Consider the following 14917-nt stretch of genomic DNA (forward strand, 5'->3'; position numbering starts at 1 on the left):
AGGATATAAACTGAGGAGACTATGGGTAGGATATGAACTATACACTAAGAAGACTATGGGGAGGATATGAACTGTAAACTGAGGAGACTATGGGGAGGATATGAACTGAGGAGACTATGGGGAGGATATGAACTGTAAACTGAGGAGACTATGGGGAGGATATGAACTGTAAACTGAGGAGACTATGGGGAGGATATTAACTGTAAACTTAGGAGACTATGGGGAGGATGTTAACTGTACACTTAGGAGACTATGGGGAGGATATTAACTGTAAACTGAGGAGACTATGGGGAGGATATGAACTGTAAACTGAGGAGACTATGGGGAGGAAATGAACTGAGGAGACTATGGTGAGGATATGAACTGTAAACTTAGGAGACTATGGGGAGGATATTAACTGTAAACTTAGGAGACTATGGGGAGGATATTAACTGTAAACTTAGGAGACTATGGGGAGGATATGAACTGAGGAGACTACGGGGAGGATATGAACTGAGGAGACTACGGGGAGGCTTTGAACTGAGGAGACTATGGGGAGGATGTGAACTCAGGAGACTATGGGGAGAATATGAACTATAAACTGAGGAGACTATGGGAAGGATATGAACTGAGGAGACTATGGGGAGGATATGAACTGAAGAGACTATGGGGAGGATATGAACTATAAACTGAGGAGACTATGGGGAGGATATGGACTATGAACTGAGGAGTCTACGTGGAGGATATTAACTGAGGAGACTATGGGTAGGATATGAACTGAGGAGACATGGGGAGAATATGAACTATAAACTGAGGAGACTATGGTGAGGATATGAACTGAGGAGACTATGGGGAGGATATGATGTGAGTAGACTATGGGGATAATATGAACTGAGTAGACTACGGGGAGGATATGAACTATAAACTCGGGGAGACTATGGACTATGAACTGAGGAGACTATGGGGAGGATAGGAACTGAGGAGACTATGGGGAGGAAATGAACTGAGGAGACTATGGGGAGGATATGAACTGAGGAGACTATGGGCAGGATATGAACTGAGGAGACTATGGGGAGGATATGAACTGAGGAGACTATGGGGAGGATATGAACTGAAGAGATCATGGGGAGGAACAGAACTGAGGAGACTATGGGGAGGATATGAACTGAGGAGACTATGGGGAGAATATGAACTGAAGAGACTATGGGGCGGATATGAACTATAAACTGAGGAGACTATAAGGAGAATATGAACTATAAACTGGGGAGACTATGGGGAGGATATGGACTATGAACTGAGGAGTCTACGGGGAGGATATGAACTGAGGAGACTATGGGGAGGATATGAACTGAGGAGACTATGGGGAGAATATGAACTATAAACTCGGGGAGACTATGGGGAGGATATGGACTATGAATTGAGGAGACTATGGGGAGGATATGAACTGAGGAGACTATGGGGTGGATATGAACTGAGGAGACTATGGGGTGGATATGAACTGTGGAGACTATGGGGAGGATATGAAGACTATGGGGAGGATATGAACTGTAAACTGAGGAGACTATGGGGAGGATATGAACTGAGGAGACTATGGGGAGGATATGAACTGTAAACTGAGGAGACTATGGGGAGGATATGAACTGTAAACTGAGGAGACTATGGGGAGGATATTAACTGTAAACTTAGGAGACTATGGGGAGGATGTTAACTGTACACTTAGGAGACTATGGGGAGGATATTAACTGTAAACTGAGGAGACTATGGGGAGTATATGAACTGTAAACTGAGGAGACTATGGGGAGCATATGAACTGAGGAGACAATGGGGAGGATATGAACTGAGGAGACAATGGGGAGGATATGAACAGTAAACTGAGGAGACTATGGGGAGGATATGAACTGTAAACTTAGGAGACTATGGGGAGCATATGAACTGAGGAGACTATGGGGAAGATATGAACTGATGAGACAATGGGGAGGAAATGAACTATAAACTGAGGAGACTATTGGGAGGATATGAACTGAGGAGACTATGGGGAGAATATGAACTATAAACTGAGGAGACTATGGTGAGGATATGAACTGAGGAGACTATGGGGAGGATATGAACTGAGGAGACTATGGGTAGGATATGAACTGAGGAGACATGGGGAGAATATGAACTATAAACTGAGGAGACTATGGTGAGGATATGAACTGAGGAGACTATGGGGAGGATATGAACTGAGGAGACTATGGGGAGGATATGAACTGAGGAGACTATGGGGAGGATATAAACTGAGGAGACTATGGGGAGTATATGAACTGTAAACTGAGGAGACTATGGGGAGCATATGAACTATAAACTGAGGAGACTATGGGAAGGATATGAAACGAGGAGACTATGGGGAGGATATGAACTATAAACTGCGGAGACTATGTGAAGGATATGAACTGAGGAGACTATGGGGAGGATATGAACTGAGGAGACTATGGGGAGGATATGAACTGAGGAGACTATGGGGAGGATATAAACTGAGGAGACTATGGGGAGTATATGAACTGTAAACTGAGGAGACTATGGGGAGCATATGAACTGAGGAGACTATGGGGAGGATATGAACTGAGGAGACAATGGGGAGGATATGAACAGTAAACTGAGGAGACTATGGGGAGGATATGAACTGTAAACTGAGGAGACTATGGGGAGCATATGAACTGAGGAGACTATGGGGATGATATGAACTGAGGAGACAATGGGGTGGAAATGAACTATAAACTGAGGAGACTATGGGGAGGATATGAACAGAGGAGACTATGGGGACAAAATGAACTATAAACTGAGGAGACTATGGGGAGGATATGAACTGTAAACTTAGGAGACTATGGGGAGGATATGAACTGAGGAGACTATGGGGAGGATATGAACTATAAACTGAGGAGACTATGGGGAGGATATGAACTGTAAACTTAGGAGACTATGGGGAGGATATGAACTGAGGAGACTATGGGGAGTATATGAACTGAGGAGACTATGGGGAGTATATGAACTGAGGAGAATATGGGGAGGATATAAACTGAGGAGACTATGGGGAGGATATAAACTGAGGAGACTATGGGGAGGATATGGACTATAAACTGAGGAGACTATGGGGAGGATATGAACTGTAAACTTAGGAGACTATGGGGAGGATATGAACTGAGGAGACTATGGGGAGTATATGAACTGAGGAGACTATGGGGAGTATATGAACTGAGGAGAATATGGGGAGGATATAAACTGAGGAGACTATGGGGAGGATATAAACTGAGGAGACTATGGGAAGGATATAAACTGAGGAGACTATGGGGAGGATATGAACTGAGGAGACTATGGGGAGGATATAAACTGAGGAGACTATGGGGAGGATATGAACTGAGGAGACTATGGGGAGGATATGAACTGAGGAGACTATGGGGAGAAAATGAACTATAAACTGAGGAAACTATGGGAAGGATATGAACCGAGGAGAATATGGGGAGGATATGAACTGAGGAGACTATGGGGAGGATATGAACTGAGGAGACTATGGGGAGGATATGAACTGAGGAGACTATGGGGAGGACATGAACTGAGGAGACTATGGGGAGTATATGAACTGTAAACTGAGGAGACTATGGGGAGCATATGAACTGAGGAGACTATGGGGAGGATATGAACTGAGGAGACAATGGGGAGGATATGAAATGTAAACTGAGGAGACTATGGGGAGGATATGAACTGAGGAGACTATGGGGAGCATATGAACTGAGGAGACTATGGGGAAGATATGAACTGAGGAGACAATGGGGAGGAAATGAACTATAAACTGAGGAGACTATGGGGAGGATATGAACTGAGGAGACTATGGGGAGGATATGATGTGAGTAGACTATGGGGATAATATGAACTGAGTAGACTACGGGGAGGATATGAACTATAAACTCGGGGAGACTATGGACTATGAACTGAGGAGACTATGGGGAGGATAGGAACTGAGGAGACTATGGGGAGGAAATGAACTGAGGAGACTATGGGGAGGATATGAACTGAGGAGACTATGGGCAGGATATGAACTGAGGAGACTATGGGGAGGATATGAACTGAGGAGACTATGGGGAGGATATGAACTGAAGAGATCATGGGGAGGAACAGAACTGAGGAGACTATGGGGAGGATATGAACTGAGGAGACTATGGGGAGAATATGAACTGAAGAGACTATGGGGCGGATATGAACTATAAACTGAGGAGACTATAAGGAGAATATGAACTATAAACTGGGGAGACTATGGGGAGGATATGGACTATGAACTGAGGAGTCTACGGGGAGGATATGAACTGAGGAGACTATGGGGAGGATATGAACTGAGGAGACTATGGGGAGAATATGAACTATAAACTCGGGGAGACTATGGGGAGGATATGGACTATGAATTGAGGAGACTATGGGGAGAATATGAACTATAAACTCGGGGAGACTATGGTGAGGATATGGACTATGAATTAAGGAGACTATGGGGAGCATATGAACTGAGGAGACTATGGGGAAGATATGAACTGAGGAGACAAATGGGAGGAAATGAACTATAAACTGAGGAGACTATGGGGAGAAAATGAACTATAAACTGTGGAGACTATGGGGAGGATATGAACTGTAAACTTAGGAGACTATGGGGAGGATATGAACTGAGGAGACTATGGGGAGGATATGGACTATAAACTGAGGAGACTATGGGGAGGATATGAACTGTAAACTTAGGAGACTATGGGGAGGATATGAACTGAGGAGACTATGGGGAGTATATGAACTGAGGAGACTATGGGGAGTATATTAACTGAGGAGAATATGGGGAGGATAAAAACTGAGGAGACTATGGGGAGGATATGAACTGAGGAGACTATGGGAAGGATATAAACTGAGGAGACTATGGGGAGGATATGAACTGAGGAGACTATGGGGAGGATATAAACTGAGGAGACTATGGGGAGGATATGAACTGAGGAGACTATGGGGAGGATATGAACTGAGGAGACTATGGGGAGAAAATGAACTATAAACTGAGGAGACTATGGGAAGGATATGAACCGAGGAGAATATGGGGAGGATATGAACTGAGGAGACTATGGGGAGGATATGAACTGAGGAGACTATGGGGAGGATATGAACTGAGGAGACTATGGGGAGGATATGAACTGAGGAGACTATGGGGAGGATATAAACTCAGGAGACTATGGGGAGGATATAAACTGAGGAGACTATGGGGATGATATAAACTGAGGAGACTATGGGGAGGATATGAACTATACACTAAGAAGACTATGGGGAGGATATGAACTGTAAACTGAGGAGACTATGGGGAGGATATGAACTGAGGAGACTATGGGGAGGATATGAACTGTAAACTTAGGAGACTATGGGGAGGATATTAACTGTAAACTTAGGAGACTATGGGGAGGATATTAACTGTAAACTGAGGAGACTATGTGGAGGATATGAACTGAGGAGACTATGGGGAGGATAGGAACAGAGGAGACTATGGGGAGGATATGAACTGTAAACTGAAGAGACCATGGGGAGGATATGAACTGAGGAGACTATGGGGAAGATATGATCTGAGGAGACTATGGGGAGGATAGGAACTGAGGAGACTATGGGGAGGATAGGAACTGAGGAGACTACAGGGAGGATATGAACAGAGGAGACTACGGGAGGATATGAACTGAGGAGACTACGGGGAGGATATGAACTGAGGAGAGACTACGTGGAGGATATGAACTGAGGAGAGACTACGGGGAGGATATGAACTGAGGAGACTACGGGGAGGATATGAACTGAGGAGACTACGGGGAGGATATGAACTGAGGAGACTACGGGGAGAATATGAACTGAGGAGACTACGTGGAGGATATGAACTGAGGAGACTACGGGAGGATATGAACTGAGGAGACTACGGGAGGATATGAACTGAGGAGACTACGGGGAGGATATGAACTGAGGAGACTACGGGGAGGCTTTGAACTGAGGAGACTATGGGGAGGATGTGAACTCAGGAGACTATGGGGAGAATATGAACTATAAACTGAGGAGACTATGGGAAGGATATGAACTGAGGAGACTATGGGGAGGATATGAACTGAAGAGACTATGGGGAGAATATGAACTATAAACTGAGGAGACTATGGGGTGGATATGGACTATGAACTGAGGAGTCTACATGGAGGATATGAACTGAGGAGACTATGGGGAGGATATAAACTGAGGAGACTATGGGGAGGATATGAACTGAGGAGACTATGGGGAGGATATGAACTGAGGAGACTATGGGGAGAAAATGAACTATAAACTGAGGAGACTATGGGAAGGATATGAACCGAGGAGAATATGGGGAGGATATGAACTGAGGAGACTATGGGGAGGATATGAACTGAGGAGACTATGGGGAGGATATGAACTGAGGAGACTATGGGGAGGATATGAACTGAGGAGACTATGGGGAGGATATAAACTGAGGAGACTATGGGGAGGATATAAACTGAGGAGACTATGGGGATGATATAAACTGAGGAGACTATGGGGAGGATATGAACTATACACTAAGAAGACTATGGGGAGGATATGAACTGTAAACTGAGGAGACTATGGGGAGGATATGAACTAAGGAGACTATGGGGAGGATATGAACTGTAAACTGAGGAGACTATGGGGAGGATATGAACTGTAAACTGAGGAGACTATGGGGAGGATATGAACTGAGGAGACTATGGGGAGGATATGAACTGTAAACTTAGGAGACTATGGGGAGGATATTAACTGTAAACTTAGGAGACTATGGGGAGGATATTAACTGTAAACTGAGGAGACTATGTGGAGGATATGAACTGAGGAGACTATGGGGAGGATAGGAACAGAGGAGACTATGGGGAGGATATGAACTGTAAACTGAAGAGACCATGGGGAGGATATGAACTGAGGAGACTATGGGGAGGATATGATCTGAGGAGACTATGGGGAGGATAGGAACTGAGGAGACTATGGGGAGGATAGGAACTGAGGAGACAACGGTGAGGATATGAACTGAGGAGACTACGGGAGAATATGAACTGAGGAGACTACGGGGAGGATATGAACTGAGGAGAGACTACGGGGAGGATATGACCTGAGGAGAGACTACGGGGAGGATATTAACTGAGGAGACTACGGGGACGATATGAACTGAGGAGACTACGGGGAGGATATGAACTGAGGAGACTACGGGGAGAATATGAACTGAGGAGACTACGGGGAGGATATGAACTGAGGAGACTACGGGAGGATATGAACTGAGGAGACTACGGGAGGATATGAACTGAGGAGACTACGGGGAGGATATGAACTGAGGAGACTACGGGGAGGCTTTGAACTGAGGAGACTATGGGGAGGATGTGAACTCAGGAGACTATGGGGAGAATATGAACTATAAACTGAGGAGACTATGGGAAGGATATGAACTGAGGAGACTATGGGGAGGATATGAACTGAAGAGACTATGGGGAGAATATGAACTATAAACTGAGGAGACTATGGGGAGGATATGGACTATGAACTGAGGAGTCTACATGGAGGATATGAACTGAGGAGACTATGGGTAGGATATGAACTGAGGAGACATGGGGAGAATATGAACTATAAACTGAGGAGACTATGGTGAGGATATGAACTGAGGAGACTATGGGGAGGATATGAACTGAGAAGACTATGGGGAGAATATGAACTGAGTAGACTACGGGGAGGATATGAACTATAAACTCGGGGAGACTATGGACTATGAACTGAGGAGACTATGGGGAGGATAGGAACTGAGGAGACTATGGGGAGGAAATGAACTGAGGAGACTATGGGGAGGATATGAACTGAGGAGACTATGGGCAGGATATGAACTGAGGAGACTATGGGGAGGATATGAACTGAGGAGACTATGGGGAGGATATGAACTGAGGAGACTATGGGGAGGATATGAACTGTAAACTTAGGAGACTATGGGGAGGATATTAACTGTAAACTTAGGAGACTATGGGGAGGATATTAACTGTAAACTGAGGAGACTATGTGGAGGATATGAACTGAGGAGACTATGGGGAGGATAGGAACAGAGGAGACTATGGGGAGGATATGAACTGTAAACTGAAGAGACCATGGGGAGGATATGAACTGAGGAGACTATGGGGAGGATATGATCTGAGGAGACTATGGGGAGGATAGGAACTGAGGAGACTATGGGGAGGATAGGAACTGAGGAGACTACGTGGAGGATATGAACTGAGGAGACTACGGGAGGATATGAACTGAGGAGACTACGGGGAGGATATGAACTGAGGAGAGACTACGGGGAGGATATGAACTGAGGAGAGACTACGGGGAGGATATGAACTGAGGAGACTACGGGGAGGATATGAACTGAGGAGACTACGGGGAGGATATGAACTGAGGAGACTACGGGGAGAATATGAACTGAGGAGACTACGTGGAGGATATGAACTGAGGAGACTACGGGAGGATATGAACTGAGGAGACTACGGGAGGATATGAACTGAGGAGACTACGGGGAGGATATGAACTGAGGAGACTACGGGGAGGCTTTGAACTGAGGAGACTATTGTTGAGGATGTGAACTCAGGAGACTATGGGGAGAATATGAACTATAAACTGAGGAGACTATGGGAAGGATATGAACTGAGGAGACTATGGGGAGGATATGAACTGAAGAGACTATGGGGAGAATATGAACTATAAACTGAGGAGACTATGGGGAGGATATGGACTATGAACTGAGGAGTCTACATGGAGGATATGAACTGAGGAGACTATGGGGAGGATATAAACTGAGGAGACTATGGGGAGGATATGAACTGAGGAGACTATGGGGAGGATATGAACTGAGGAGACTATGGGGAGAAAATGAACTATAAACTGAGGAGACTATGGGAAGGATATGAACCGAGGAGAATATGGGGAGGATATAAACTGAGGAGACTATGGGGAGGATATGAACTGAGGAGACTATGGGGAGGATATGAACTGAGGAGACTATGGGGAGGATATGAACTGAGGAGACTATGGGGAGGATATAAACTGAGGAGACTATGGGGAGGATATAAACTGAGGAGACTATGGGGATGATATAAACTGAGGAGACTATGGGGAGGATATGAACTATACACTAAGAAGACTATGGGGAGGATATGAACTGTAAACTGAGGAGACTATGGGGAGGATATGAACTAAGTAACTATGGGGAGGATATGAACTGTAAACTGAGGAGACTATGGGGAGGATATGAACTGTAAACTGAGGAGACTATGGGGAGGATATGAACTGAGGAGACTATGGGGAGGATATGAACTGTAAACTTAGGAGACTATGGGGAGGATATTAACTGTAAACTTAGGAGACTATGGGGAGGATATTAACTGTAAACTGAGGAGACTATGTGGAGGATATGAACTGAGGAGACTATGGGGAGGATAGGAACAGAGGAGACTATGGGGAGGATATGAACTGTAAACTGAAGAGACCATGGGGAGGATATGAACTGAGGAGACTATGGGGAGGATATGATCTGAGGAGACTATGGGGAGGATAGGAACTGAGGAGACTATGTGGAGGATAGGAACTGAGGAGACTACGGGGAGGATATGAACTGAGGAGACTACGGGAGGATATGAACTGAGGAGACTACGGGGAGGATATGAACTGAGGAGAGACTACGGGGAGGATATGAACTGAGGAGAGACTACGGGGAGGATATTAACTGAGGAGACTACGGGGAGGATATGAACTGAGGAGACTACGGGGAGGATATGAACTGAGGAGACTACGGGGAGAATATGAACTGAGGAGACTACGGGGAGGATATGAACTGAGGAGACTACGGGAGGATATGAACTGAGGAGACTACGGGGAGGATATGAACTGAGGAGACTACGGGGAGGCTTTGAACTGAGGAGACTATGGGGAGGATGTGAACTCAGGAGACTATGGGGAGAATATGAACTATAAACTGAGGAGACTATGGGAAGGATATGAACTGAGGAGACTATGGGGAGGATATGAACTGAGGAGACTACGGGGAGGATATGAACTGAGGAGACTACGGGGAGGCTTTGAACTGAGGAGACTATGGGGAGGATGTGAACTCAGGAGACTATGGGGAGAATATGAACTATAAACTGAGGAGACTATGGGAAGGATATGAACTGAGGAGACTATGGGGAGGATATGAACTGAAGAGACTATGGGGAGGATATGAACTATAAACTGAGGAGACTATGGGGAGGATATGGACTATGAACTGAGGAGTCTACGTGGAGGATATTAACTGAGGAGACTATGGGTAGGATATGAACTGAGGAGACATGGGGAGAATATGAACTATAAACTGAGGAGACTATGGTGAGGATATGAACTGAGGAGACTATGGGGAGGATATGATGTGAGTAGACTATGGGGATAATATGAACTGAGTAGACTACGGGGAGGATATGAACTATAAACTCGGGGAGACTATGGACTATGAACTGAGGAGACTATGGGGAGGATAGGAACTGAGGAGACTATGGGGAGGAAATGAACTGAGGAGACTATGGGGAGGATATGAACTGAGGAGACTATGGGCAGGATATGAACTGAGGAGACTATGGGGAGGATATGAACTGAGGAGACTATGGGGAGGATATGAACTGAAGAGATCATGGGGAGGAACAGAACTGAGGAGACTATGGGGAGGATATGAACTGAGGAGACTATGGGGAGAATATGAACTGAAGAGACTATGGGGCGGATATGAACTATAAACTGAGGAGACTATAAGGAGAATATGAACTATAAACTGGGGAGACTATGGGGAGGATATGGACTATGAACTGAGGAGTCTACGGGGAGGATATGAACTGAGGAGACTATGGGGAGGATATGAACTGAGGAGACTATGGGGAGAATATGAACTATAAACTCGGGGAGACTATGGGGAGGATATGGACTATGAATTGAGGAGACTATGGGGAGGATATGAACTGAGGAGACTATGGGGTGGATATGAACTGAGGAGACTATGGGGTGGATATGAACTGTGGAGACTATGGGGAGGATATGAAGACTATGGGGAGGATATGAACTGTAAACTGAGGAGACTATGGGGAGGATATGAACTGAGGAGACTATGGGGAGAATATGAACTACATACTGAGGAGACTTAGGGGAGGATATGGACTATGAACTGAGGAGACTATGGGGAGTATATGAACTGTAAACTGAGGAGACTATGGGGAGCATATGAACTGAGGAGACAATGGGGAGGATATGAACTGAGGAGACAATGGGGAGGATATGAACAGTAAACTGAGGAGACTATGGGGAGGATATGAACTGTAAACTTAGGAGACTATGGGGAGCATATGAACTGAGGAGACTATGGGGAAGATATGAACTGATGAGACAATGGGGAGGAAATGAACTATAAACTGAGGAGACTATTGGGAGGATATGAACTGAGGAGACTATGGGGAGAATATGAACTATAAACTGAGGAGACTATGGTGAGGATATGAACTGAGGAGACTATGGGGAGGATATGAACTGAGGAGACTATGGGTAGGATATGAACTGAGGAGACATGGGGAGAATATGAACTATAAACTGAGGAGACTATGGTGAGGATATGAACTGAGGAGACTATGGGGAGGATATGAACTGAGGAGACTATGGGGAGGATATGAACTGAGGAGACTATGGGGAGGATATAAACTGAGGAGACTATGGGGAGTATATGAACTGTAAACTGAGGAGACTATGGGGAGCATATGAACTATAAACTGAGGAGACTATGGGAAGGATATGAAACGAGGAGACTATGGGGAGGATATGAACTATAAACTGCGGAGACTATGTGAAGGATATGAACTGAGGAGACTATGGGGAGGATATGAACTGAGGAGACTATGGGGAGGATATGAACTGAGGAGACTATGGGGAGGATATAAACTGAGGAGACTATGGGGAGAATATGAACTGTAAACTGAGGAGACTATGGGGAGCATATGAACTGAGGAGACTATGGGGAGGATATGAACTGAGGAGACAATGGGGAGGATATGAACAGTAAACTGAGGAGACTATGGGGAGGATATGAACTGTAAACTGAGGAGACTATGGGGAGCATATGAACTGAGGAGACTATGGGGATGATATGAACTGAGGAGACAATGGGGTGGAAATGAACTATAAACTGAGGAGACTATGGGGAGGATATGAACAGAGGAGACTATGGGGACAAAATGAACTATAAACTGAGGAGACTATGGGGAGGATATGAACTGTAAACTTAGGAGACTATGGGGAGGATATGAACTGAGGAGACTATGGGGAGGATATGGACTATAAACTGAGGAGACTATGGGGAGGATATGAACTGTAAACTTAGGAGACTATGGGGAGGATATGAACTGAGGAGACTATGGGGAGTATATGAACTGAGGAGACTATGGGGAGTATATGAACTGAGGAGAATATGGGGAGGATATAAACTGAGGAGACTATGGGGAGGATATAAACTGAGGAGACTATGGGAAGGATATAAACTGAGGAGACTATGGGGAGGATATGAACTGAGGAGACTATGGGGAGGATATAAACTGAGGAGACTATGGCGAGGATATGAACTGAGGAGACTATGGGGAGGATATGAACTGAGGAGACTATGGGGAGAAAATGAACTATAAACTGAGGAAACTATGGGAAGGATATGAACCGAGGAGAATATGGGGAGGATATGAACTGAGGAGACTATGGGGAGGATATGAACTGAGGAGACTATGGGGAGGATATGAACTGAGGAGACTATGGGGAGGACATGAACTGAGGAGACTATGGGGAGTATATGAACTGTAAACTGAGGAGACTATGGGGAGCATATGAACTGAGGAGACTATGGGGAGGATATGAACTGAGGAGACAATGGGGAGGATATGAAATGTAAACTGAGGAGACTATGGGGAGGATATGAACTGAGGAGACTATGGGGAGCATATGAACTGAGGAGACTATGGGGAAGATATGAACTGAGGAGACAATGGGGAGGAAATTAACTATAAACTGAGGAGACTATGGGGAGGATATGAACTGAGGAGACTATGGGGAGGATATGATGTGAGTAGACTATGGGGATAATATGAACTGAGTAGACTACGGGGAGGATATGAACTATAAACTCGGGGAGACTATGGACTATGAACTGAGGAGACTATGGGGAGGATAGGAACTGAGGAGACTATGGGGAGGAAATGAACTGAGGAGACTATGGGGAGGATATGAACTGAGGAGACTATGGGCAGGATATGAACTGAGGAGACTATGGGGAGGATATGAACTGAGGAGACTATGGGGAGGATATGAACTGAAGAGATCATGGGGAGGAACAGAACTGAGGAGACTATGGGGAGGATATGAACTGAGGAGACTATGGGGAGAATATGAACTGAAGAGACTATGGGGCGGATATGAACTATAAACTGAGGAGACTATAAGGAGAATATGAACTATAAACTGGGGAGACTATGGGGAGGATATGGACTATGAACTGAGGAGTCTACGGGGAGGATATGAACTGAGGAGACTATGGGGAGGATATGAACTGAGGAGACTATGGGGAGAATATGAACTATAAACTCGGGGAGACTATGGGGAGGATATGGACTATGAATTGAGGAGACTATGGGGAGGATATGAACTGAGGAGACTATGGGGTGGATATGAACTGAGGAGACTATGGGGTGGATATGAACTGTGGAGACTATGGGGAGGATATGAAGACTATGGGGAGGATATGAACTGTAAACTGAGGAGACTATGGGGAGGATATGAACTGAGGAGACTATGGGGAGAATATGAACTACATACTGAGGAGACTTAGGGGAGGAAATATGGACTATGAACTGAGGAGACTATGGGGAGTATATGAACTGTAAACTGAGGAGACTATGGGGAGCATATGAACTGAGGAGACAATGGGGAGGATATGAACTGAGGAGACAATGGGGAGGATATGAACAGTAAACTGAGGAGACTATGGGGAGGATATGAACTGTAAACTTAGGAGACTATGGGGAGCATATGAACTGAGGAGACTATGGGGAAGATATGAACTGATGAGACAATGGGGAGGAAATGAACTATAAACTGAGGAGACTATTGGGAGGATATGAACTGAGGAGACTATGGGGAGAATATGAACTATAAACTGAGGAGACTATGGTGAGGATATGAACTGAGGAGACTATGGGGAGGATATGAACTGAGGAGACTATGGGTAGGATATGAACTGAGGAGACATGGGGAGAATATGAACTATAAACTGAGGAGACTATGGTGAGGATATGAACTGAGGAGACTATGGGGAGGATATGAACTGAGGAGACTATGGGGAGGATATGAACTGAGGAGACTATGGGGAGGATATAAACTGAGGAGACTATGGGGAGTATATGAACTGTAAACTGAGGAGACTATGGGGAGCATATGAACTATAAACTGAGGAGACTATGGGAAGGATATGAAACGAGGAGACTATGGGGAGGATATGAACTATAAACTGCGGAGACTATGTGAAGGATATGAACTGAGGAGACTATGGGGAGGATATGAACTGAGGAGACTATGGGGAGGATATGAACTGAGGAGACTATGGGGAGGATATAAACTGAGGAGACTATGGGGAGTATATGAACTGTAAACTGAGGAGACTATGGGGAGCATATGAACTGAGGAGACTATGGGGAGGATATGAACTGAGGAGACAATGGGGAGGATATGAACAGTAAACTGAGGAGACTATGGGGAGGATATGAACTGTAAACTGAGGAGACTATGGGGAGCATATGAACTGAGGAGACTATGGGGATGATATGAA

Source organism: Salmo salar, chromosome 09 (assembly GCF_965601325.2).
Source record: "Salmo salar chromosome 09, fSalSal1, whole genome shotgun sequence".
Taxonomy (NCBI): Eukaryota; Metazoa; Chordata; class Actinopteri; order Salmoniformes; family Salmonidae; genus Salmo; species Salmo salar.